The 24,557-nt window shown below is 42.3% G+C and overlaps 1 protein-coding gene across 4 annotated transcripts in view; it reads right to left on the bottom strand.

Moving 5' to 3' along the window:
- The window catches only part of MBNL2 (muscleblind-like splicing regulator 2), a 156,433-nt gene extending 132,282 nt beyond the window's left edge, over positions 1 to 24,151 (bottom strand). For 3 of the 4 annotated variants that reach the window (XM_012647350.1, XM_012647353.1, XM_012647352.1), the window contains exon 1: positions 23,909 to 24,142. The gene's annotated coding sequence lies outside the window, so the exon portion shown is untranslated. Of the gene's footprint in view, positions 1 to 23,908 lie in introns of all 4 variants that reach the window. The other variant, XM_012647351.1, reaches the window with a different exon arrangement.
- Between the last annotated feature and the right edge of the window lie 406 nt (positions 24,152 to 24,557).

Here is a 24,557-nt window from a genome sequence, read left to right as displayed (position 1 = left end):
AGCACAAAACGCTAACTGCAATGATAAATTAACATAAGTTTAGAACGTGATGAAGGATTTGCCATATATACTTTGATTCACACTAAATGTTTTCTAGGTTCGCATAACCCTATGTTTTGGGGTAAAATTTGCAGGTAGAACAATTAATTGGGTTGCAGATTCAAATATTAACTGCTTATGAAGCTGTTTAAAATAAAAATGATGCCACTGAACCAAAATGTGATTTGAAATATGGAGTAAAAGGCATTGTTAATTATTTTGCTTTTTTTTTTTTAGCTGTTTAATGAATGAACTGAAGAAAACATCTAGAGATCTAAACAGTTTTTGTTTAAGTAACACTGCTGCCTTAGCAACCGTGACACTTCACATTGGAACACACATACTAGTACTCCAGGTTGTAATATTAACTACTATCAATAAACAAGAGAAACAGGTATGAGAGAAATGAAGCTATCCCTCAGAGCAGTGAAGAACTATAGTAATATCAGACTTCAAATTTAGCAGTTTCCTGTCCTAAACTTAGAGCATATCTCTTCTCCTGTCCTGCTTTGAAAGGGAATCAAAGGACAATGCAGAGTTAAAAAAATCAGGATAGCGCACCATTTTAAAGAAAAGAAAAAAAACAACTCAGTTCCCTGCCAGTTTTTATGTTATTAACATAGAGCCAGGATTCAGGTGCTTGTTCCTGCAAATATTTTTGAAAATAAAGAAACAAGTAAAGCATATTGCAGTTTTTAATGAATCATCTTTTTAAAGAAACATGCTGGACAATCTCAGAGCTCTCTTCATGTCTTCATTAAAAATTTTTAATGCAATTATTATCATTGAAATGATTGGCTGTTATTTACATAGAATTTATATAGTGAATAAAGTTCTTCTAGCATGTATTATCTCATCAGGTTTCAGAGGTAAACAATAGGTGCCCAATGGATTGGTTTCAAGACTGTCAGCCTGCACAATAAGAAAGAATTCCAATTACTGGTTTCATTATTTAGGCTACTCAACACTTTCTTCCCAAGATTACCAGTATCAGTCTCATTATGACCCCATAAGTGATTCAGATTCATGATTGCCTCCGTGCTATTTACAGAACAGCAATAAGTATATTAAGAAAATCTACAGGCTTTGCGATAAAGCTGACTGTAACCAGCTCATAAAGCCGATATCTGTGTCCTTCAGCAGGAAGGAAAAAGCCCGTCTAGGGGAGCCTGTCTTGTATGTGGTTTGGTACAATAGATCTCTTTTTCTTTACGGGGTCAAAAATTCAGCAAGAGAAATTAATAAAAAGCCTTCTGAGAGAGAGAGAGAGAGAGAGGGAGAGAGGGAAAGCCTCTCTCTACCACCAATCCCACTGCTCCCTCCCACCAAAAAGATAGAGACTGGGAATTTTAGAAACAGAAGTTTATTCACAGTGGTTAACTAAAAGCAGACTTCCTCTGGATTAGAAGTTCAATTTACATACTGTATAAAGTATCAGAACAATATTCTGGTTTCTTACACACACTGCTGATTTTATTGTATACTTTATGGTCTTTATCCTCACATAAAATTTTCCCCTTTCTAGGTTTTAGACATTTTTCTAACATAAAGAGTAGTCATTCACATTTTCTTTTTCAAATAAAAATACCAAGTGGTTTGCAATAAATGAAGTTCAATAGGCATTCATCCACATATATATGTATGTGTATGTATACATATATGTATGTGTGTGCATATATTAACATATAGGAGATATAACAGTAGCTAAAGATTATTGAGGGCTCTCAAAATGTTAACGTTCTCGAATTCTTATTAGTCAATTCATAAAACATTGATGCGAGAGTCCTGTTTAAAAGTTGGGACCGGTAGTATATGTTTCAATTCTGAACTCCAAACAGAAATTTCAGTGAAGTTCAGAGGTTAGTTCCAATTTAAGCTCCACATTGAACAAATAGTCCCTTTCTAAACCTCACTTTTCTTATCAATAAAATGGAACAATACTATATATCTCTTAGGTAGCAGGTAATATTAAATTAGGGGACAAAAATCATTTTGAAAGTAAATCAAAGTGCCTAGAACATAGCAGGTGCTTTCAAGGGGCTCATTCTCATGTAACAGCTCCTCCTTTTGCCTAAATATCACATTCGGGAGAAAGAAGAGTTGTAAAACAATTTTGTTTCTCAAAGTTAGAAAAAGAAAATACATTTTACATAGCTACATTTAGTAAATTCAACTTAATTTTCTTAGTTAGGGTTTAAGCGAATTAAGATAATTAAATGGCTGTCACCCTTGTAGAGAGAACCTTTACCTGCTGCATTGAGGAGACACCTAGAAACTTTGCTACCTGCAATGTAAAAGTTAACTATCATTTTGTAGGGAATTCGGGACAACTTTTGTAAGAATCCTAACTTTGCAATCATTTGGAAGAGCCTATGCCAAGGGTAGCAAATGAAAGTTATCTGGTCCTCCCTTCCCCCCTTTCCTGCCTATGGCAGGCATCACTAATGGATCCCAGCATTTTTTCCTTCTGGGTCTAGACTTGGCAACCAAAAACTTTTCAAAACAAGTTTCAAGGCAGGCAGCCACCACCAACTGATCAGAATTCCCTTGTGAATTGAAACCACCCCCAAACTAGGCTGGAGTTTACTTTTGAACTATTTATGAAATAAAAGGGCAGAGAAGGTGTGCTTATTGAATAAATTAGCAATCTTAACGTAATTCTAATGGGAATATTTACCCTACTTATGAGACCAAACTTCTCAGGAGTTTTATAACCATTTATTTGGATTAAAATACCTACAATATTACTTACAAATCATTCTTATATCTTTATTAATAAGAACTTCTTAAGGGTCATTATTAGATAAAATACTCTTGGCCAGCTCAAATTGCTCTATGTTGTTGTAATTAATAAAACTGTACATCTTTATGAATAGTCTATAATTCAGGCTCTTCAGTAATTAGATTGAATTGAAGTTTTATTATATTTCAATTTCATTTTCTATAGTAGTGGATAAACGTAAGCCTATCTCAGAGCAGACCTGGCGTATCTCTCACCCAGATAAGCCTCTGTTTTTATGGGCAGTGTAAAGATGTACCCAGAACTGATTTCTTCAAAACAAGCACCGTGAAACAAATGTGTGATTCTTTGACCAGTGTGCACCAGCAGCAAAACAAACAGCCTATTATATTTGTGGCAAAGAATGAGATTACAAAGTCAATGAGGAACAATGCACATTATCTATCAGTTGGTCTACATTGTAAAACAAAGGGACAAAAGTGCTGTTAATACACGAAAAAGTCAAAGTTTCATAGTTCTCCGTGAACTCCAGTGGTTTGGGGGATCATCCTGAATATAAGTTGACTTGTCTCTACTTGTTTCCATATTTTTCTTAGCAGATGACATGCTTTCCTTAGCTTTTCTGATCTTGACCTATTCAGCAGTGTTATTGGGTGCTGGCCTAGTTCTCCCTGCATTCTTCAATTTGTTGCTTTCAAAATTACAGCCTGTGTTTATTCAGGACAGCTACAATAGTCATAATGTTTGAAGTGCATGAAAACTTAAATTCATTGCAAATATTTCACTAGTGGGTTTTTAAAATTTTTTATTTTGGGTACATGATAATATTTGATATAAACTAAATACAACTTAAGAATCACATTGGAATTTTACAAGCGTTTCTATGACCTAATCCTGTAAATTAGCCTTTAAACTATGAGGCATTTTGAAACTACCATTATTCAATGTTACGTGAGATGAATCATTTTTTATTTAGTCATTCTTAGCCAGAAGGGAGGGTACAACACTGTCCAGACTGTGGCCGAGAACAAGGGTGTGGTTCTTTTTCTTGCCTTTCTGATGCCGTGGAAGACAGAAGTGCAAGGAGAACAAGCAGGAATCCACAGAGAAGTTTTACTCCACCCCCTTGTTTTTTCTTTCCACTTCTGATGAATGATAACAAAACAAGATCCATGCCAGAGGATAAAAACCTCAGTTACCCAGCCCTAGCAGACTGAATAAAATACTCTTATTTCTGTGCATACACATTAAGCTATTTACTGGCAAATTTAACTCTTAGTTCATTTGTTTTTCCTCCAAGGGTGAGGAGGAAAGAAGCAAAAAAGGAAAAAAAAAAGAAAGAAACTGTCCAATGCTCAGTTGCCTATTAGTTTCAGTTTATAGATGAGAATTGATAAATCTCAGAAGCAACTAATTAGAAGGAAGATGCTAATTCGAAGACTATGAGCTGGGACACTCTTCTCCACTTTCTTTGCTTGTTGTCATTCCGTGATTCCTCCAAGGCCCAGTTCAAATCTCTTCTTAGAAAATTATTCCCAGCCCTGGCCCTTGCCCCCACTGCCCCAGAGAGCAAGGCCCACCCACCCTGAGCCCGGTACCCCCTCTCCTTTCCTCCTTATCTCCTTGAGGTTGACCTTGTCTCCTCTGGGTCTGGCTAAAACTAAAACATGAGCCAGCTGAGCCCAGCGGCCAGGCCAATGCATCTTTGTAGCCCAGCACTCAGAATAGCATCCAACACATACTAGCTACTCACCTAGGGTTTGTTGACTGACTCAACAAATGAACCACCCAAGAGCAGTCCATAAGAAAATGTAAGGACCTTGATTTTTCAATATCCAGAGTAAACTGAAAATGCATCTACCTAAACTGCAGGGGAACTCGATGTGTTCAAGGAGCATTGTCTTTTGATCCACTTTCTCTCCCATATCCACTATCCACACCTGCCACTGGCCACTGCTGCAGATGTTCACCTTGGTGGGAGTGGGGGTAGTAAGGGAGGGGCTGACTGCATTGGTAATGCTCTGAGCTCCTGTCCAAGCTCTGGGGCTGTGACTGAGGGTGCAATGGCGACCCCTCCACAGCAGCGCAGACACCAGCCGAGGGGCCCGGCCTGTGCATGGAGCCTGCTCGCTCTGCTTTCGCTTCCCTTCCACCAGCACCGCTTTCAGACGATGATGTCATTGGACAGCCACTCTATAAAACATGCCGGTTATAATAGCATCCCCACAGATCCAAGCTTAACTGTACTCAAACTGTCAATCAAGCAATATAAAGGAGGAAAAAAAAATAACAATCCTGCTCATTCCAAGCTGTTTTAACAACTATTAGGTGTCCCCATCCCCCACCCCAGGGGCTCCTGGGAAATTCCCATTTCTTATTGTGTCAACTGCAGTGTGTATATGTTTCTCTTCTAGACCCTAAAATTCTCGGGGACTGGGAATGTCTCTGCCGTCCACATGGGGCACAGGACAAGTCCCAGGCACCAGGATGTGCCCTGCAAAATCAAAAGGTCATGGTCTGGATTATATTTCCGATGAAAGCTGGCAGGTGACAGGATCGTTGACAATGCCATTGTCTAGCTGAGGGGCCTGGCTGTAAAACCCCTCCCGGCAGATCAAGGTCCCTCAGCCCAGTTGGCCTGACCCACCACAGGGAGCCAACAAGGGCCCTGGAGGGAGGTAGCCCTGCTGGGCATGGGCTGTGCCTCAGTTGGCTGATGGACCCTGAGGAATGGATGAGCCTCAGCTCTAAATAGAACAAGATATTTGCACCAAGTGCCTGCTCCCCACTCTTTCCTAGATCCAAACACCCAAAAGCTCAAGGAAGAACATGAGGAATTGCCTTTTGGGTTCCAAAGACACATTCTGTAATCAAAGTTTCTGGAAGTCTGGGAGTATGGATGGTTTGCTAAAATCCTACCCATTTCATTGTGGCTAACCCCGGTTTGAAGGAGACACCTTCTCCACGTTGTGGGAACACAGGCCCAGCCTGTCCTTGTAGCTTCAGGAGGCATCGGAAGTGTCCTGAATCAGGCAATTTCCTTTCTGAGGAACCCTATGTGTGTACACAATAAGAGCTCATTTCCTCCTATTGGCTTTTGTTTGAGCAGTTTCCTTTGATATGGGATGTATTCCGCTCTCCTTCACAGTTATCTAAATCCGGGCATCCTTCTAAGCTCAACACAGGCCCACTCTAGCGAGAGTCAGACCCGACTCTCCCTCCCTCCCATCTCAGGTTAAGCATTAAGTATCTGGGGCCCAAGCCAAAGGGTGTTAGCATCAGGACAGTCCACTGGCTTTTGCGGTGCCTGCCTGTGTGTGCACACGTGCCACATGTGTGTCTTAACTGCTCATCTCAATTGCTGACCACCAACCACTTATGTTTTGCTTCCTTTACATAGCATCAGGGTATGAGGCACACAGTTGGATTTTAATAAATGCTCTCTGAATGGAGGTCCTGGGCCTTTTGAAAACGATTCACAATAGATTTGAAGATTTGCAGATATACTTTTGATTTGGGAAAATTGGAAAAATCTCTTTCTCAAGTGAAAGCTGAAACTTAGATGTTTGGATCCCAGAGTAGCAAACATTTTCCTTCGCATTCTCTCCTCTATTTTTGAATGTCTTTTTCACTTTTCTGTTCTTATTTTTCCTTGTGTGCTGATGAAATGGATTCCGTACCACACTTCTTTCCTCTTGTTTGTGTGTGACCCAAATCTTATGACCCAGAGCTCCACCAAACACCTAACTCGCAAAAACATCTGTTGATAGGTTCTCGGTGGGGGATAAAAAAGAACAAGTGATATTGAGTCTTCCAACACAGGCAACTGGGTCGCCACATCCAGGAAGGAAGGAAAGTGTGGCTCCAGGAAACACCTGGAAGCAATCCTTGCTTAGTCATTCTCTGAGGAAACAAGAGGTTAACCTTTCCTCAGGGACCAGAGGGCCAGAATGGACTGGCAGATGCCATGGGAGTATTTCTTGGTCTCAGAGGAAATTCATTCATTCATTCATTCATTCATTTCCAAAAGTTTAAGTTCAGGAGTTTGGTCCCAATGTGAACCAGTTACCATCTGCTTAAACAACCTAAAAACAGCCCGGGTGAGGACAGAAATAATTTTATCCGTGCCAAAACAGCTCAAGGCACGACCAATCATGGAGCTCATTCAAGTGCTCCATTTTCACACATGCACTATATGAAACTTTCCAAATGTAGCCCAGCTCTTCTGTTTTCAAAAGCAACTTACATTTCAATCAATCATCCTCGAAATACTATAATTCCTTGAGTCTGGGGTAACATGCTCCAGTGTCTTACCATCTCTTTCAAATGTAAACATTCCCAAAAGTCCTTTGTAGACTATAAAGCCTTCTTGCACTTTGCTAAAAGAACAATGAGGTCTTTGTGAGTGATAGCTAGATTTTGCAGAAATAGTCAAGTCAAAGCCCGTCCTTTTTCTGGAGTTGCTTAGAGTGTCTATATCATTAATTGGTGGTTATTCTCCGATATTTTTATGTTCACCCCAGAGAAATAGATCTTATTTATTACATACTGAGTGTCTATTCTGTGCAGTATAGAAAGGTTTTTACATGGGTGATCTCATTTAATCCTAATTATCACCCAGAGAAGTAGGTATTATTACCCCGATTTTAAAGATGAGAAAATTTATATTCAAATAGATTTCAAAATTTGCCTGAAGTTGTGTGTCTAGTCTGTGGCAGAGCCAGAATTGAAATGTGGGATTTAAATTGTCTCTTAACCCTTGTGCCAAGAGGTATGTGAATAATTTGCGTCTAAATCATTGTGTGTGCTTGCAATACATGTAGATTCTTGGGCCCTTCCCCAGATTTCCCAAGTCAGAATCTTGGGAGCTGAGGCCTAGGAATCTGTCTTTTTAACAAGGTTCCCAAGAGTTTATGCACCCAACAAAACCGACTTTTGGAGTAACTGGTAAGAGCTTTTGAAATGGGTGTGGCAAGGAAACACAACTCCTTCTTCCCCTGGGGTGGCAGCTGGGTGGAGAAGTGAATATAATACAGAAATATGACCTTGTCCCGGTGGCTGCAAATCTCATTCTGGCCTCGACTGTGGATGTGCTTGTCTTTTATTAAGTTTTCAAGTGGCCCTCAAGGGTGAAGAAATAGGTCAATCCATTTTGTGAGGCGTGCTGTACATTTTGTGCAGCCGAACATAACCAGAAGTGTCTATCCTACAGCAACCAAGCAACTAAAACTTATTTTAAAAGTTCGGAGACTCAAGATAACTCCCAGTTCCTACATTTCACCGCTAGTCTCTCTCTGCCCATTGCCTTCATCAGCCAAACTTCTTCCATTAAGTTTAAATGAAAAAAGATCCCTGGTTGAAGGGGTTGGGATTTAGCTGGGCTCTCTTTAGCATTAAAGTACAACTTCATGGCCATGTGTAAACTCTCAGGGGAAAAAACATATGCTCTTTTCATGGTAATAGAAACTTTTGGATGTATTTGTGTAGATGATGGACTATGGATTTATGTGAGTATGACTCATAGCTAATAATTGTCTATAGAAATGCCTGTCTCAATAATAAAGCACTTCGATCACTAATCGCATTCCACAAACATTTATTGAGCATATACTACTCACCAGACATTGGTTCAAGTTTAAAATGCATGGGGATTGCTATAATAAGGAGACATCAAAATAGTCCACATGATCTTGTTATTTAGGAGAAGAGTGCTAGGCTCTTTGCTGAAACCCAGTGCTATGACAGAAAAAGCTAAGGAAATAATAAAATAACAGAAGTACAACCAGTAACACCTGTATAGCATTTCAGACAGCAGCAGCAGTCGCTGTGTTGCAGTTAAGCCTGTAAGGACGAGAGCTCGTCTTTGCTTAGGAGTGGGGACTGAGGCAGTATGTTGGCCACTCCCCAGTATAGTTATTTTGAATACAGCAGAATTCATTTCAAGGCAAAGGCCTCTAGGACCTTCTTGGAGAAGCATTTAGATCTCAGTTTACCACCTTTCAAATTTATCTGATGTTTTTCGCCTTTCCTGTTATAGCAGAAATAAACTTATTCCTACAAATTTTCAAAAACCATTTCTTCCCAGCCCATCCTCCACTCCTGGAACTCAAAGCCACCCCAGGTGCCATCTACCAGCCCAGCTAAGCTCAAATCCCTTACCTTCACCCAGCTTCCTCTCTGCTCACGGCCCTTTTCGAATGCCCTGACTCTCCCACACTTCCCCGCTAACTGTTTTCATTTTCCACTCTCCCAATGCCTTGCAGCTCAGCTTCCCACTCGCCACTCTTCCAGAGGGCTCTTCCAAAAGTCAGGGGTGTCGTCTTAGCTTCTGCGCATCATAGTACTGGGCTAAGTCTTCATCTATGCTGAACTTTCTTTATGATCTGGCATTGTTTCCCACTATCACCTGGTTTTAGAAAACTCTAATCTAGGACACAGTGAATAGCATGAGTCCCTGTCACAGATCCAAAGGCAGCGAGAGAGGTCATAAGGCCTGTACACCTGGTCCATGGTGCCTTCACCTTGGATGAAATGCTCTTCACCTTGGGTTTCTATGCTAGTGGAAGTGTGCCTAAAAATCCCCTTAAATGTAAGTGGTCCCCAGGGCTGTGTCATCAACCATTTTCTAAATTACACTTACCAATATCAACTCCTTTTATGATTTCAAATATCCGTCCTCCATCAATGAATCCCAGATATACACGTAGCTTTGCACAATCCAGAAGCCTAGACCTACAAGTCTAAGAGGACATTCCAACTTCACTGCAAACTTCTAATGACGAGAGTCAATCTTACTATCTTCCCCCATTCTCTTTTATGTTTCTGTCATTGGTGTCACTGATATTTGTTTCCTGAGTTCACGGTCTCCAGGTCGTCTTTGACTCCCTCCTTTTTCCTTGGCCTGAATAAATGTTTCCCAAGCTTGTAGTAAGTGGCTCCTTGAATCGGCACGTCACCTCTCGCCTGACTCTCATTGCCACTGTTCCATCTCTCGCCTTCATAGCCAGCCCGAGCGTCTGCAATTCTTGAGTCTAAACTGTGCTCACAGAATTATCTCCCTAAAGCCACGTCTGACCCCATCATTTACCTGCTCACAAATATTTGGTGGCTCTCCACTGCATTCTGAATGAAGTTTCAAATCGCGAGGGTGGCGTTCAAGGTCTTTTACAATATGGTCCATGCCAAGTACTCCCTAGACTGAACCCCATGTTCCAGAGAAAGTTGCACAGGTGCTTGGCGCGTGTACACATTGTGATCTTACCCATTCTTCAAGGCTACTTCAGATGCTGTCTCCTCCAGGAAGCTTTCCCTGCCTGCCTCACTTGAACAGCGGTAATTCCACTCACAAGGCACCTTACTCCTCCCTTACGGCATGGATTACCTTCACCAAGGTGATTTATTTACACATCTTACTTGTCATAGAAGGGTATAAATTCCATAAGGAGAAAAGAAACGGAGAAAATTTAAGAAATATTTTTCTCCTTTTCCTATGTCTTTCATACAGTGCTAATTTTTTCTGCAAATGTTTCTAAAGCCAGTGAAGACTTCAGGAGAACACATGTGCCCTGGCAGAGCAGGCCAAGATTAAGTTAACAATGGCATCAGCCGCATCCCATTGACAAGGGGCCCCTCATCTGTACAAGGCACTTCTAGTACATTGCCTCACCAAGTCTTCTCAAAAATCCTGAGAGGTGGGCATGGTCATCTTGATTTAAGCCAATATGGAAACCAAAGTGCCAAGCTATTTGGTAACCCTCGTGCACCCTGTGGGAGTTCAGGGTTCAAATCTGTGCCACTGGTCCACAAGCTTTGGGTTCTTGCCCTTCTTAGCCACCCATCCCTATTTATTTTTCGATATCCGTACGCTCTCGACCTCAACAGACTCATAGGCATCTAGGGCTACACAGCAAGAAAGGGCACAGGGCTTTGTCATCTGCAGTCCCTACGCTCTGCCTTCCTTCCACTAGTCTTCACTGCCAAATAGGAGAAAAAGATCCTTTAAACAAAACTTTCATGGGTTTCAATAAAACAAACAAAAAAAGAAACAAAAAGGAGATATTTTGTAAGTGATGACAAAGTGACTGTTATTATTGTTATCATTATCACTGCCAAAATCAAACTATTTAACACCGACAATTTCCTTTCTTTTCAAGTTTCAAGTTTGGAGCATGAACTTGCCATTGTCCCGGGGTAGGATGGTAGGCCGGCTGTTACGGTCCTTCATTGTTCTGGTTAAAGACAGAAACAGAGACCCACAGCTGGAAGCCCAGAAGTTTTCAGAAGAGAGAAACAGGCAAGAAGGGGAAGCCTAAATGGGACTAGAACAGGAATATAGGAGTACCTTCCAACTAGCTTCCCCTTTATCTTATAATACACAGTGCAGGGTAGCCGGCTACATTTTTAAAACTTTTTATTAAAGAAAAAACAGACCACATATCCTAAGTGTCCAGCTCACTGGCTTCTCACAAGTGAACACATCTGCGTGACCCACACCCAGATCAAGAAATAAAATATTAGCAGAGCCCCAGGAACGCTCCCCGGGTCCCTTCAGGCACCCCCTTCCCTGAGGGTAACCGCTCTCCCGAGGTCTACCTGGCTGGCTGCATTTGGAATTCACCCTCCACCGTTCTGGCCAGGACAGCATGTGTTCTTCTGAGAGAAGCGTTTCTGGCAGCAACTGCCATTTCAAAGCAGGGGGAAAAGAAAGTGTTGTGAGGGAGTAATTTTGTGTGTAGGAGAAAAGTGTTTCTAATTTTCAGTCCTGAAAATGTGAGGGGAAGAAGGAATACGTGAAGGAGGGAAATAAGTCAGTAAATGCAGTCCTTGCTCTGCTTCCACCATTAGAAGCTGGACGGGTTCCAGCGCCAGGCCATTTGGAGAAAGGAAGCAAACAGTCGCCCCTCCCCACCTGCCGCCGCCTCGGCCAGGGCCAGCCAGTTCCCAAGCCCACAACCTTCGCATTGGTGGACAGGCTGACGGTTATTATTTAATAGCAGCGTGTTCACTAGAAGCCTGATACTGTATTGAACATATGGTTTTGATTTTTTTTTTCTTTTTTCTGTTTTTAACCAGGGAGCAAGATGGGGAATATCATAAACCTAACTCCAGGATCTGCTGGGTTCTGCCGAACTGTAATGGGAAACGCACTCCCAGGCCCAGGCCCCTCCTGCCTCTGCAGCTTCAGGGGCTCAGGGAGGAAGGGGCCACAGAGGGCCACGGGGGACTGCCCCAAATGCTCTCGGAGGGGGGACTCCATTCTGTTGACCTGACAAAGCACGCAGGCGGCATTGGGCTTTTCCTTAACTTTCTACACTTATTTATCAGACTGGAAGGAAGAGATCAGAACATCAAATAAGAATCCACAGCTGCAGAACCATTAAATCAAGACCCGACATGTTTCTGACTAAGGGGACTAATAGGAACTCCGGGATTTACAAGATTTCAAATGACAACGTTCTCTAACTTTGCATCTCGGGTTATTGTTTGTCAATGTTTCCAAAAATAATCGCTCCTCTCAGTTATATTTTCTGATCAATTATTTAGTGTGGTCTGGGTTCTACAACACAAATTTCACCCTGAGGGGGTGGGAAATCTTGCTCTTTAGTGGTCAGCTAGAAACCTGGCAGTTTTTATTAAAAAGGCAAATTTTCAGCATGGCAATGAATACTGGCTGGGTTTATAGGGCATTAATAAAACTAGTAGTAGTAGAGAAGGAGAGGGAGGGAAAGGCAGAGTTTGTAGTATAATAAGGGCTTAGGGATCCTAAGGTTAAATATCAACCTGAGAATTTTCCTAAGCTAAACCAGAGGGCTTGTTGCAACTCAAGTCTGAAAGCCTTAGAGCAGGCTCCGGGCTTTCTGGAGAGTGAAACCTGGCCACCTCACAGGGAAATGTTTCAACACCCCTCCTTATCCTTCCTTTGTTTGCTCAGCCTGTCCCCGACCAGGCCTGGGCGGAACCAAAGGAGCAATCCTTCCTGGTTTTGCTCTCCGAGGAAGGAGGAAGGAGGGCAGGTTAGTGCAGTCTGCTGCTGATGGGAGCCGGGATTAATTAGTTCCCTCAGTGACCTTGGAACCTACTGATGGCTGAGCGTGTCTCTAAGCTGCTGAGAGCCACGGAGACACGCAGGAGGACTAAGCACTACTGCTAAAATGGTCACCGTTTTGTCAAACCCCAAAAACAAGAACGAGAAAGGAAAACCAAAAACATGTATAATACTTTGTCTCTAAAGTGTTATTCAAACTGCTTACGTGAAGATATAGCCATATCCATCTATCTATCTCTGTGTATATGTTTATCTAAATCTCTATCTACCTGTCTGTCTGCCTGTCTGTCTACCAGTCAGCCTTGTAATTTGGCGAGCGTCCAGCATATTGCCGGGGATTTCTGAAGGTCGCTAGCTTACTGTTGGGGCTAGCGACAGTTTTAAAGCATCCTATGCAGTTGTGGAAGACATCTGTCCCTCCTCAATCCACCTTCATCCATCAGCTTTTCCCCCCTGGTTGATCGGGCCTGAGCAGTGTTGAAGGAAAAGTGAAAAGTCCCACCCTCTTTCTTCTCATGGCTGGTTCAAGGTTCAATATGGGTCAACAATGGGTCAACACTGCCAGAAAAACTCAGAGTGTCTTGGGTTGCATAAATAAAGGTATTATATCCTGAATAAGGAAGGTGCCATATTAGTTCTGTCAGAGGAAGCTTGACATCTTCAAATATGAGAAGGGGATTGCCTATGGAACAGACGTTTGACCCGCTTAGGGTTCCTTCTGAGGCCTGGACAAGGGTGAAGAGTGAAAGTTATGAGAAGTCACACTTCATTCTGGCACGAGAAAGAATTTCCTAGAAAAATGCTATGGCTTGTATGGGTTATGGGGGGAAGACACAGTAGCTAGAAACTGCTCGTCAGGGCTATGGTAGAGGGTAGCCATGAGTTGTGCTAGACAATCCCTCAGAGACTCTTCCACTTGGAATTCCCTGTCATATTTTGTTTGTGTTTTTTGTTGGCTGGGGGGATCTCAAAGAGGAGGGGCTTTCTGAATTTCAAGCAATGTGAAAAGTCCTTCCACCGACACTAATGTGTCTTCCCACAGCAAACCACCCTTCTGGTACCTGAACACCCAGAGGAACAAAGAGACCGTTGGAGTAGCAAGTCATGGGAAGTAAATAGTTAAAAAGACCAAAGCTCTGCTGGTCCCAGCAGCCCCAGAGGCAAGTAGTGCTTTGATCCTGACTCTTAATTGCAGCCTAGTTGCACCGGGGAACTTTAAAGAAAAGAAACAGGGAAACTCTAGAGATAGGGTTTGTTTCATTTCCTGAGGGGATGCTCTTTGTGGTGGCTGCCAGCAAGCTGATACTTTAGGGTTCAAATGATTGGTTTCCCAAGGGGGGACATTTATAGTTCCTCCCACCAGCTAATAGTCAGGTACGGTAGAACCCCAGAAACATGGGGTATCTCTGTGTGCCATGTGGCATCCCTGCGCCATGAGGCACAGACTTGGAAGAGAGGACAGAACATGGGAGAAGAGGTTAGCGTGGGAGCTGGAGGAGCACAGGAGAGAGAGTCTGCAGTGAGAGAATCGGCAGGAGGAGACGGAGGAACCCCAGCAGCTAGAGGGAACGGCCACGTGCCCTGGGTGGAGGGTGGAGTGGCATGCGTAAGTGAAAACAACACTGCACTGGGAAGGGAAGTTGAGGAAGAAGAAAGGGGATCTCTAAGAATTCTCATAGAGGGTAGCAAGTTTGCAATAGCACAAAACATCTCACTTCGGAATAGGTCTTGAAGATGATAATGAGCTTTTACCTGTAATGTCTATTAACGGTATCTGTAAGTTGAGATGCTTCGAGTTCTTTAGGTTCATTCAGCCTACGAGCATGCACGTGTGCACACACACACACACACACACACACACACACACGGAGATTCCAGAGTAAGGAAAAGGCCAACAAATAATCACACCAAATAATGGCGCTGCTGCCCTAGCCATCCCTGGCAATTTACCAAGTCCCTTTGTGAGGAGGGACTCCTGGCTAAAACTGAACTCATGGAACTCATGCCTGCACAGTATGCCAGTAATTGCTTGTTTATGTTCTATTTAATGATTTAGTGAGCTCTGCTCACAGTACTTGCAACTGTGAAAGAAGTTTTTCTAAAGCAAACTCCCTTTTGTCGCAACCCCCAAGTAAGCACTGTTGGACAAGGGCTGGGTGTTTGCATCCTACCGACTTGGGTTTCACCCCTTGTTCTGTCACTGGTGAGGGGGAGACCTTGGCAAGTAACTTGGTCTCTCTGAGCTTCATTTTCTTTGTGCAAAGGTCTAAGCTGATGTACATAAAACTCTCAGCAGAGGGCTTGCCACATAGTAGGCTCTCAATAACCTCAACAGACATTTGCTCTCTTTCATTCCCCAAAGGTTATGGGTACATTAAAAATGCATTAAAAAACCCGGCCATCTGTGTGTGGACTAAATGGGCATCTGGGCAGGGAAGACTTCCTCTAAATCAGGTTAGCTCGACCCCTGGCTCTAGGAAAGAGGGGGCTACATGCAGGACACACAGGGAAATGAAGCATCCGAGGAGGGAGAGCAGACAGGGGCACAGATAGAGGACTTCTAACGAGACAGGAGACCGTCTACAGTCACACCTGGACGTTTCACTCAAGCCACTGCATTAGACAGCTGTCCCTTCTAATGATGTCTTCATTTACATCACAAGACTTTAAAACTAGCACTTTTAAACAAATGCAATTTTAATGGCATATAATACTTCCTCTATACCCTTCATATTCTTTGAGAGAATGAGGAGAAAAGGGCATTATCTACATCTGAAGGGAACGAATGAGTGTGTCAGAGTTTCCGGAATTAATTCACTGAGGATGTGAGTACTGAAGTAGGAACTCCAGACTTCCAGGCTTCATTTCTGACCACCAGCTAGAAATAAAGGAATCTGAGGCTGATTTAGAACACGTATATTCCTTAGAATAAATAAAAAGCCTCTGGAACCGACCGTGTAAACAAACACACCAGTATTCCCTGGAGGCTGTATCAAATCTCTTGGGGAATTTATGAGAGCCTGTGTCCTCAGAGAGACAGACATCTCGGGGAGACATCCACAGAACTGCTTGCACCTGCGAAGGCCCAGCCTTCACGCCTCGACACCAGCAGCTGGGTGCAAGGCCAGCGGGGTACGTTGGTTCAGCCTCAGCTCTGCTCTGAGCCCGAGCAGCCTGAGAGGGCCTGCTGTGTTGAGGAGGTAGGTCCCGGCCCCCAGCCCTGCAGAGGATCCCCAAAGGAGCCATTTCAGACCGGGATCGGCCACTTACACTGTGGCCCTGACTTGCTGCTACTTACAAAGCAGCCATTGTATTCTAGAGTTTCCCTGAGAGGGGAGCAGCATCTTCATCACCTGGGAGCTTGACAGAAATGCAGAGTCTTGGCCCCACCCCAGAGCTACTGAATCAGAATCACATCTTTAACAAGATGCCCAGGAAGGCACATGAAAGTCTGGGAAGTGCCGGCTGGTTTACTCATGGTAGGCATCTGGTGGGAGGGCATCAATCATTTGCATACTTCAAGTACTTGCTCATCTTGAAAGGCTATTTTCTTCAGAGAGGTCCTTACGGCTGGGTTCAACTGACACCTGCTAGACCCAGGGATAAATGAATCCCCAGGGTCTTTGAGAACAGAATGACAAATGTCTAGTGATATCTCCAATCACTCTGGAATTTCTGCTCTGACCAGTGACATCCCTAAAATATGCATTTTGAGAGACAGATGCAGAAGTCTTGATGATTATTGGTTTTAAATGCTCTCTTTGGTTATTAGTAAAGATCTACTTTCAAAAAGTCAACTGTACATATGAAATATACGGTCAAGAAGTTTCCTTTATCCATCCAATATTCTGTGGCTCTAAACATGATGTTGAAACAATATTTGCCTCCAACAGGACCACTGCCCGAAACCCATGCCAGAGAGGGTAACCTGTGTGCAGGAGGCTCCACTATTTTCCCGTGGAATCATGGAGACCGGGCTATGGTGCTAAATGGTATCAATTATTCATTAAAAAAAAATGGTGCTTCTGAGTGGATATTTCTTTTTCTGATTCTTTGCTAGCATTTATTCTCTTCCAGGCCCCTGGCTGTGTTCCCTGAGGCTCACCCTGGGTCGTCTGCCTGTCTCTATTTATACTGCTTTCTTCCATGAGGTGTGAGCATCAGTGGTTTTAACTGTGGCATAAACATAGTTGTGTCCCAAGCTTCTATTTGTAGTCTGGTGTCTAGGCTGTTCTCCATTCCTGCATTATCAAAATATCTCCAAACATCTATGTGATGTCTCCACTTAGAGGTCCCATCCTTAGCTAAAAACACCATTCTCAAAACTAAAAACTCATCTCCCTCCCTCCTTTCACCCTATTCCCATTTATTGGCCCCTTCCCCTGCCTACCCTATTTCCATCAGGATACCATTGATCTCTCTCCTGCTAGAAACTCTGATGTCACTTTGGCTCTTCTAAGCTCTCACTAGCTTCTGTTATTTTTCCTTCAAGATGCCTCTTGGATTTGTCTTTTCTCCTCCATCCTCACATTGCCATGGTAATTCACCCCTTCTCACATTATGCCTGGACTATTGCAAAAGTTTTCTGGCCAGGGGCATCACTAGCTGCAAATGTTCTAACCCCTAACCCTACCTGACAAGTCCCAGTTGGAGCCTTACAAAGCATTAGACTTGACATTACAGGTAGTGAAATTGAACTCCACAGGGCTCCCAGCTCTTCACACTCTGAACCACACCCTCCCCCAGCTGACCTGATTTCCCACACTCCCTAACACTGCATCCTTATTTTCCGAAGTCAAGGTTCCTCACTGGCCCCTACCCCACATCATGCTGTCCCTCCTCCCTGAGTTTTGACCTCTGGCCTCTCCAAACATTTTTGATCATATGTTCCTATCAGAAAAATGTTTTTTTGGCAGAAACAACCATTATAAGAATAGCTACTTCTTTATAAGTGTTATACTCATGTAACACTACTTATATATTATATACATTATCAAACATGCAGGAAAATTGACATTTTAAAATGATGAGCTGAATAGTACATAAAATGTAAGTTCAACTATTTTCTCACCTAGTGAATAATCTTGCCCTTGGCCGGGGGTGTGGACAGACCCAGAGGAAGTAGCTCTTCCTTCACAAAGCCTTATCTATTACTCCAACCCCAAAAAAGCTCTATCTTCCTGAACCGTGAGAACATTTAAAATTTCAAGCAGTAAATGATTTGTAGAATACATGCTTCACCAATACTTTAAGTTTGATTAATTGAAGTATGCATCTAGGATGCCAGAAATGTATAGATTTTTAGAATAATTCAATATCTTAATTAAAAATTATTACTGTCTTCCTAAAATTACTTGGGCTGGGCTCTACTCAACTATACAACATCCATTACAAGAAAACTCTAAGTCAGACTGCAGTGTGATTTCATTTATCTCATTAAATGTCACATGCATGGATTCCCATAGGTTCGAGTTTCCACATTTTGGCTAATGAGACTTTCAGCACATTGCCTAACTTCATTCAAATAGAGTTTTCATTTAATTTATAAAACAGGGACAAAAAGGGGATTTTGTGACCATTAAAAGACATAATAAACACAAAATCTGAAATAATATATACATGTAAGATGTTACCATCATTCTTACACTATTCGTGTATTATAAGGTAAAAAGGTATATAAAGTACATCTGAGAGCTCTAAAATAATTGATCTAACTCCATCTGGAGTTTTATTTCTTTCTGCAAATGAATTATTTTTATTTTCCCAATTTTACTTGTTCAGCTGAAAACAAAATGCCACCTACTTGCAGGGCTTGGGGATCTTATAGGCCTGGGTTTCAACATTGGTTCAGCTTTGTGGGGCTCTCTTGCTCTTTTTAGGTTCAAATTACATGAGATATATATGTAAAGTACCTAGTTTATAACACATGCCCCTAGATTATTAATTTCCTTTGCTCTTTTTAGCAGGCTTAAAAGAACTCAATGAGATGCTCTCATGAGAAAAAAAAAATACTTTGAATTTTGGTTTCATTGTTGACTTTGGTTTTCTCTGGGGCCTGCAGACCATTTATAACCATTAGTGAATTTTATGTTCTAGAAGCACCTTGCTTTACCTAGCACACCCTTGTCAGAGTGCCCTAATTTTAGGCTCCCACTTTTAAACTCTCTATTTAACTGTTAATTGAGATAATGCCTGAGAACGCCCTTTGCAAAGTGTAAGAAACTACACATATGTTAATTCTCCTTCTGAAGACATTTGTGTGCTTAACTGTTCTTATCTTGTTTGTGAGTATCCTGTTTCCTAGCCATTGTGGATTGCAAACTGCTCAGGAAAACGGCGGGCAGCTGGCTCAGTGTTTTGCCTCCTCCCTTTTTCCCCTGAAGTCACTCACCACCGCCCGCTAAGCTCTTCTCCAACAACCAGCCTGCCTGGGATACGCAAAACCCTGGACCTGCCCATCTGCCTGGCAAGACCCAGGACTGAAAAGCATTCCTTAGGCAAGGCTGCGTCCTCACATCGAGCTTCGTGCAGCTCTCTCCCAAACTGGGTCCCTTAACCGCCCAGCTTTTCTGTGCCCAGAGAATACATACTAAGTGGGATGTTAGGGCAAAGCAAACAAACGAATAAGCCAAACACCCCAAAAAACTTAATGTTCAAAAAGGAAATCAATTTTGTAAAGTAAGTCTGCTTTTAAGAATAAAGAGGAGAAGCAAACTCCTCCAGTCTCAGGTTTCCTCGCTGGAGATGGGGATGAGGAGATAAAGATGTCGCAGGCACCCTGCGGCTCACAAGTGTGGAAGGGCTCTGAGATTTCCTATTGTTGACTGACTGACGTTTAAGGCTCTTTAGATGATGTGCTCATGTTCCCCAAGCACTTTGGGACTGAAAGTCTGTTTGCTGAGACTCAGGGATTGCTCTCAGTAGCCTTATATTTTGGATATTTTTGCAGCATTCTCATAATGTCTATTTTTCACCTTACATCTTTATGCGTTATTTAAGCAGCACTTATCCTGAGTATAACAGAGGTGAAGAAAGTAGATACGTAGAGATATCTAAAACTTCTTGCTCACCCCTCAGACACCAAAACTGTCTCAAGCCTAAAATTAATGCCTGATGGTAAACAATGCTAAATTAATATTTGCCAATAAAGTTATTATTTATAGTTTTGAAACTTATAAGTTTGCACCATGTATTTTTGTACACACACACACACAAAGACAGGTATTAAGTTACGGAGTTGGTATTCTAACGAAATAGCAAAAGCCAGAGAAACCCAGAGGTGTTTAATAAACACTTGTTGACTAATGGATGGAATATACTACCTTGGACGGCTTAGACAATGCATTCTTTGTCAAAACACTAAGGGAAATCGGTGAGTCCACTTTTATTGCCAAATGTTTCTGGGATCAGGCCAGCTGAAAAAATTGCCCATCAGCTTCACAAAGGAAACCCTCGGGCCTTACCTTTCACACCTGTTTTTACTCTCAGCCATGGAGACAGGGACCAGTCTCCATAACAATGCTGTGCAGTTGGAGGCACAGGCCCACCGCAGCCCCAGCCATACGGCACCTTTGACTCTTTACTATGAATATTATCACAGCTGCAACGAACAGTTTGTGCACATTTTTTAAAAGAAAAACAAAAACCGAGCTGAGTAAAAAGCTGGAGAAAAAAATAGTATAGTAACTAATTTGCAAAGCACGGCTAAGTCTTCCTGCCTCATTCTTCCGAGAGAAACCAAAGCATGAAATCTCAAGTTCCTTGCTCCACACGGCCGTGGACATCCGTGGCCATTCGGTTCTGTCGACCATTCCAGAAAGGATGTCTGGGCTCGGGACACCTTTATTTCTCTTTGCAGTCATTTCCTCTTTTTCCTTGCTAGGCCTTTAGGCTGCGTCTTGGGCAGATTTTGTGAACAGGGCAAGATGTCCTCTCCCATCCTGCCTGCTCACCAGGCCTGACTTTTGACCTACAGCTCTATCTCGACTTTCCTGCTTGCTGACTTTGATATTCACACCTCCCTACCTTTCTATAATACCTCTTATCTCCACCACCCACCTGCTCCCTGGAGTTGCCAGGTTTTTCTGCCTAGCATGGCCCAGGCAGCTCTGCCGTGCAGCTATACCTGGAGATGTTAAAGGCCTCCAGACCATGTTTGCAACAGCCAACATGTCTTATAGTTATATCATCTTTTCATTAATCAGAATCTTTTATCCCTTGCAATGCTACAACCTAATTCCGTGTGGATGATTTGTTTTTGTCATTTTGGAAATGTAAACAAATCAACATGCCTTCCCATCTTTTTCTTGTTATTGCTAAGAAAGTGAAAGAAGAGAGGAAGAGAAAATGCAGGCAAGGTTGAACCTACTCATTCCACTATAAGGAATTTTCTGAAGCTTACTATCTAAATCCTCTTCCCCCCGTTCTTGCTTGGAATCTTGAGTACCTGATCTTGAATTTCTATGGCGCTCCCGAGCGCGGGACTGGCTGGTAGCCATGTGATATTGATTTGTTTTCACCATAGCAACAGCAAATTAAAACAACTAGCAGAGAGAAGGCAGGCTGTTAACCAGTAAAGCTACATAACCAGTATATTTCACAAGCATATTTTTCTCCCTTTCTCTTATTCACTACACTTTCACAAATTTAATACAGAAGTCAAAGGAAAAATGACACTAAATGCTTTGGGCACTGCAAGGCCTATGTCTAGAACAGTCTAGTTTGCACAGCTTTTAGTATATTAGACGAGATTGATGGGGAAAATGCAAATCACAATGCTCCGATTTCCTTGGAAATTTTATTTGTGGGTCTAAGGATAAACATCCCTAGAAAATTTATAGGAGCACACAGTACAATGAAGAGTTTTGTATGTATGTCTGTGTCTTAATACCCTAAGGCATTTGCCAACAGTTTCTTAATACCAAGGATTTATCCCTTTGTACTTTAAATAGCTCATTGTGCCAAGAGACAAACAACTTTTTTTTTTGGTACAAGGTCAAGGTCTCTCAAAATGCTAATTTATGAGGGAAAGTGTAGCAAGTATTATTCAACTCTATTAAGAGATAGAAAATTGAGGTAGGCTCTTGCTCAAGGCTATATAAGTAGTTGGAAGGAGGACATGAACTAGCATTGGAAACTCCCGAGAACTTCAATGTGTTCTAACCAAAATTCTTTCTTAAAAGGCTCTTTGTAAACATTAATCTTCCCCTGAGCCCTGAGACCAAGGTTGCCACCTGTGACATGGGATTCACAGCCTGCAGTATTATACGTCTTTCGTTGGGGCCATCTGCACTAGAGTATGTTGCTTTTTCTATGAAAGCAGCTGTTCCCACCATCACAACCAGCCGTGAACTTGGTGGCACAGCCTGGATCCTACATAATGGCTCTGGGGGAACCGGGAATGGGGTCCTGGGGACCGTCCACCCACGTGGCAGTGTGGGGCTGCACCAAAGGGAAGTCAGGCCAGGAAAAAAAAAAGCCGTGCTCCGCTCCCCACTGCTTTCTGCCAGCCCAGCCAGAAACCCTGCACTGACCAGCCCAACGTGAGGCAGGTATGAGAAGATAACCTATTTATGAGGGGGATTGTGGTAGGGTTTACAAAGGACAGGCTAAAATATGAAGACATAATTCAAGTCCTGCCAACTGGGAGTTAGAATGTTCCTGGCCAGGACATAAAGAAATATTTCTCTCCACAAGCCCGAATAAAGGAACACACAGCAGAAATAGTTGGGGGATGACGTCAGAAGTTCTGGGCTAGTGTCCTGCACTTCTCCTTGAAAGTAAAAACAGTGAGTCTAGAAGAATCTACGTGGCATTGCCCTTATTTAAATGGGTGCTTCTACTGTTCCTCATGAAACAAGCAGGCTAGCTGAAGAAACTTCCTCTTGTTTAAAGATTATAAGAATGTCCCCCTGCCTTTTTTTTTTTTTTTTACCATATTGTCCCCCAAATGCACATACTGCCCAATTAACAAATATCTTTCCACTTAACCTTTGTCTTTTAAAGGAACAGTCATGTTTCAAGGTGGTGGTGGTTAGGCAAGTCAGATTTTTTACTTCGCTTCAGTGCTTGCTAACTATTCTAAAAATGTTACACGTTTATTGTAAACACATGCTTCCGAGGCCTAACAAAAACGCACAGTTTCCTCATGCCTGGCAGAAATTTAAAACGGAAAAGGGCAGAAAGAATTCTTTAGCAAATATATCCTTTCCTTCTCCTGGGCCAAGTGTGTTAAAAATAAATCTTCTCCATCATTTCTCACTGCTGCTTCTCGGCAAGAAAGTTGATATGGTTCGGCATAGTGAAAACACAGCTTTAAAAGCTAGCCTGCCCTCATTAAATTATTCTGCTGGCTGTGTGTTCTCATTAAAAATGCATAAAGATCAGATAATTGCAGTAAGCATTATTAACCCAGCTTTACTTTTGAATATAATGGTTCCACTTTTAAGCTGGAAACAAAGGCTCAGACATGCCAGAAAAAGAAATGTAAACATTGAACTACAGTATCAAAAACTTGCCAGAAAGCTACCTCTTGCTAGGTTGTTAAAAATGTGTTTTCGAAACTCAATTAGAGCCGTAGCATTGTAGAGCTAGCTAGGTCCCTCATTTTTAATGAATTGACATATGTTTGGCCAAACATTTAATCGATAATTATTTACCATGAAGTTTTATTATTATTATTATTATTATTAATTGCAAGTCTGTTTTCAAATAATATGATGAATATAAACTTTATCTATTTGGGAGCTAACTATGGCAGTATGACAATTTTCAATAACAAGAAAATAAGAATGCTTTCAAAAATTCAAATGTTTTTTTTGAATAATAAAGGAATCTAGGCTTTGAATAAAAACTCGATCTGATGCCTCACCCCAAACAGGCGGCATAGATTCAAGCTTTGCCATTTCTTTTTCTCAGATCAGAATGTTACGTAAAACTCCAGGGTCCCCCGCAAGTATTCCGTTTGAATTAGTGGAATCCAGTTTCCCTGGCTCCTCTAAGCAACACACATGGAATGCAGCATACTGCAGCAAACTCTTTAAACATTCAAAAAAAGGAGGAGGGGGAGGCGATGATTCTCCTACCTTGTTTAGCTCTGCCTGTCCTTTCCATTTACAGTAACCCCAGGAACATCTGGCAGAATCAAGTGGCCGAGGCTTCTCCACTACATCATGAGGAAGAAATTTCCATGTAAATAGTTCCCATTCCCTGTTTATTGTACTCTGAAAGCCGCCTGCCGTATCTGGAAAATTTTACCTTCAGATGATGAAGCAAAGACAGTCTAAACTCTGTTGCTGTAAGCTGCAGCCCTTCCTTCCAGCAAACCCCTCCCAGCCGGGGCCAGCCAATCCCCGGCCAGTTCGTCAGCCCTACTCGTCTGAAACTGGCCCTAATAGGATGACTGACACAGCAACACAGCACTTGCAGTGTGTGAAAACAGTGCATCCATACTGATGAAAGAGGAATTTCCCTCTCAGAAGAAAGCAATCATAGCACCAAGACAAAGTGCCACTTAATTGGCAGACCAGAGAGAGGGGTAGTGCAGGAAACACCCTTTAAGACAGCCAGCTCGAAGCTAGCAGCTGCATCGTAAACACTTCGGAAAATACAAAACTCCGCAGATTCCAAAGAAATCCAGGTTGTGCATGAAACTGGAGTCATGGAACTGTTTGACAAAGCATATGTATATATATTTTTTAAAGGGGAAAAGAAAACCAATTCAATGTCTGCCAT

This window comes from Propithecus coquereli, unplaced genomic scaffold (genome assembly GCF_000956105.1).
Source record: "Propithecus coquereli isolate 6110/MARCELLA unplaced genomic scaffold, Pcoq_1.0 Scaffold262, whole genome shotgun sequence".
Taxonomy (NCBI): Eukaryota; Metazoa; Chordata; class Mammalia; order Primates; family Indriidae; genus Propithecus; species Propithecus coquereli.
Note: the sequence above shows the minus strand (reverse complement) of the source record. Positions and strands in the feature narration are given on the sequence as shown.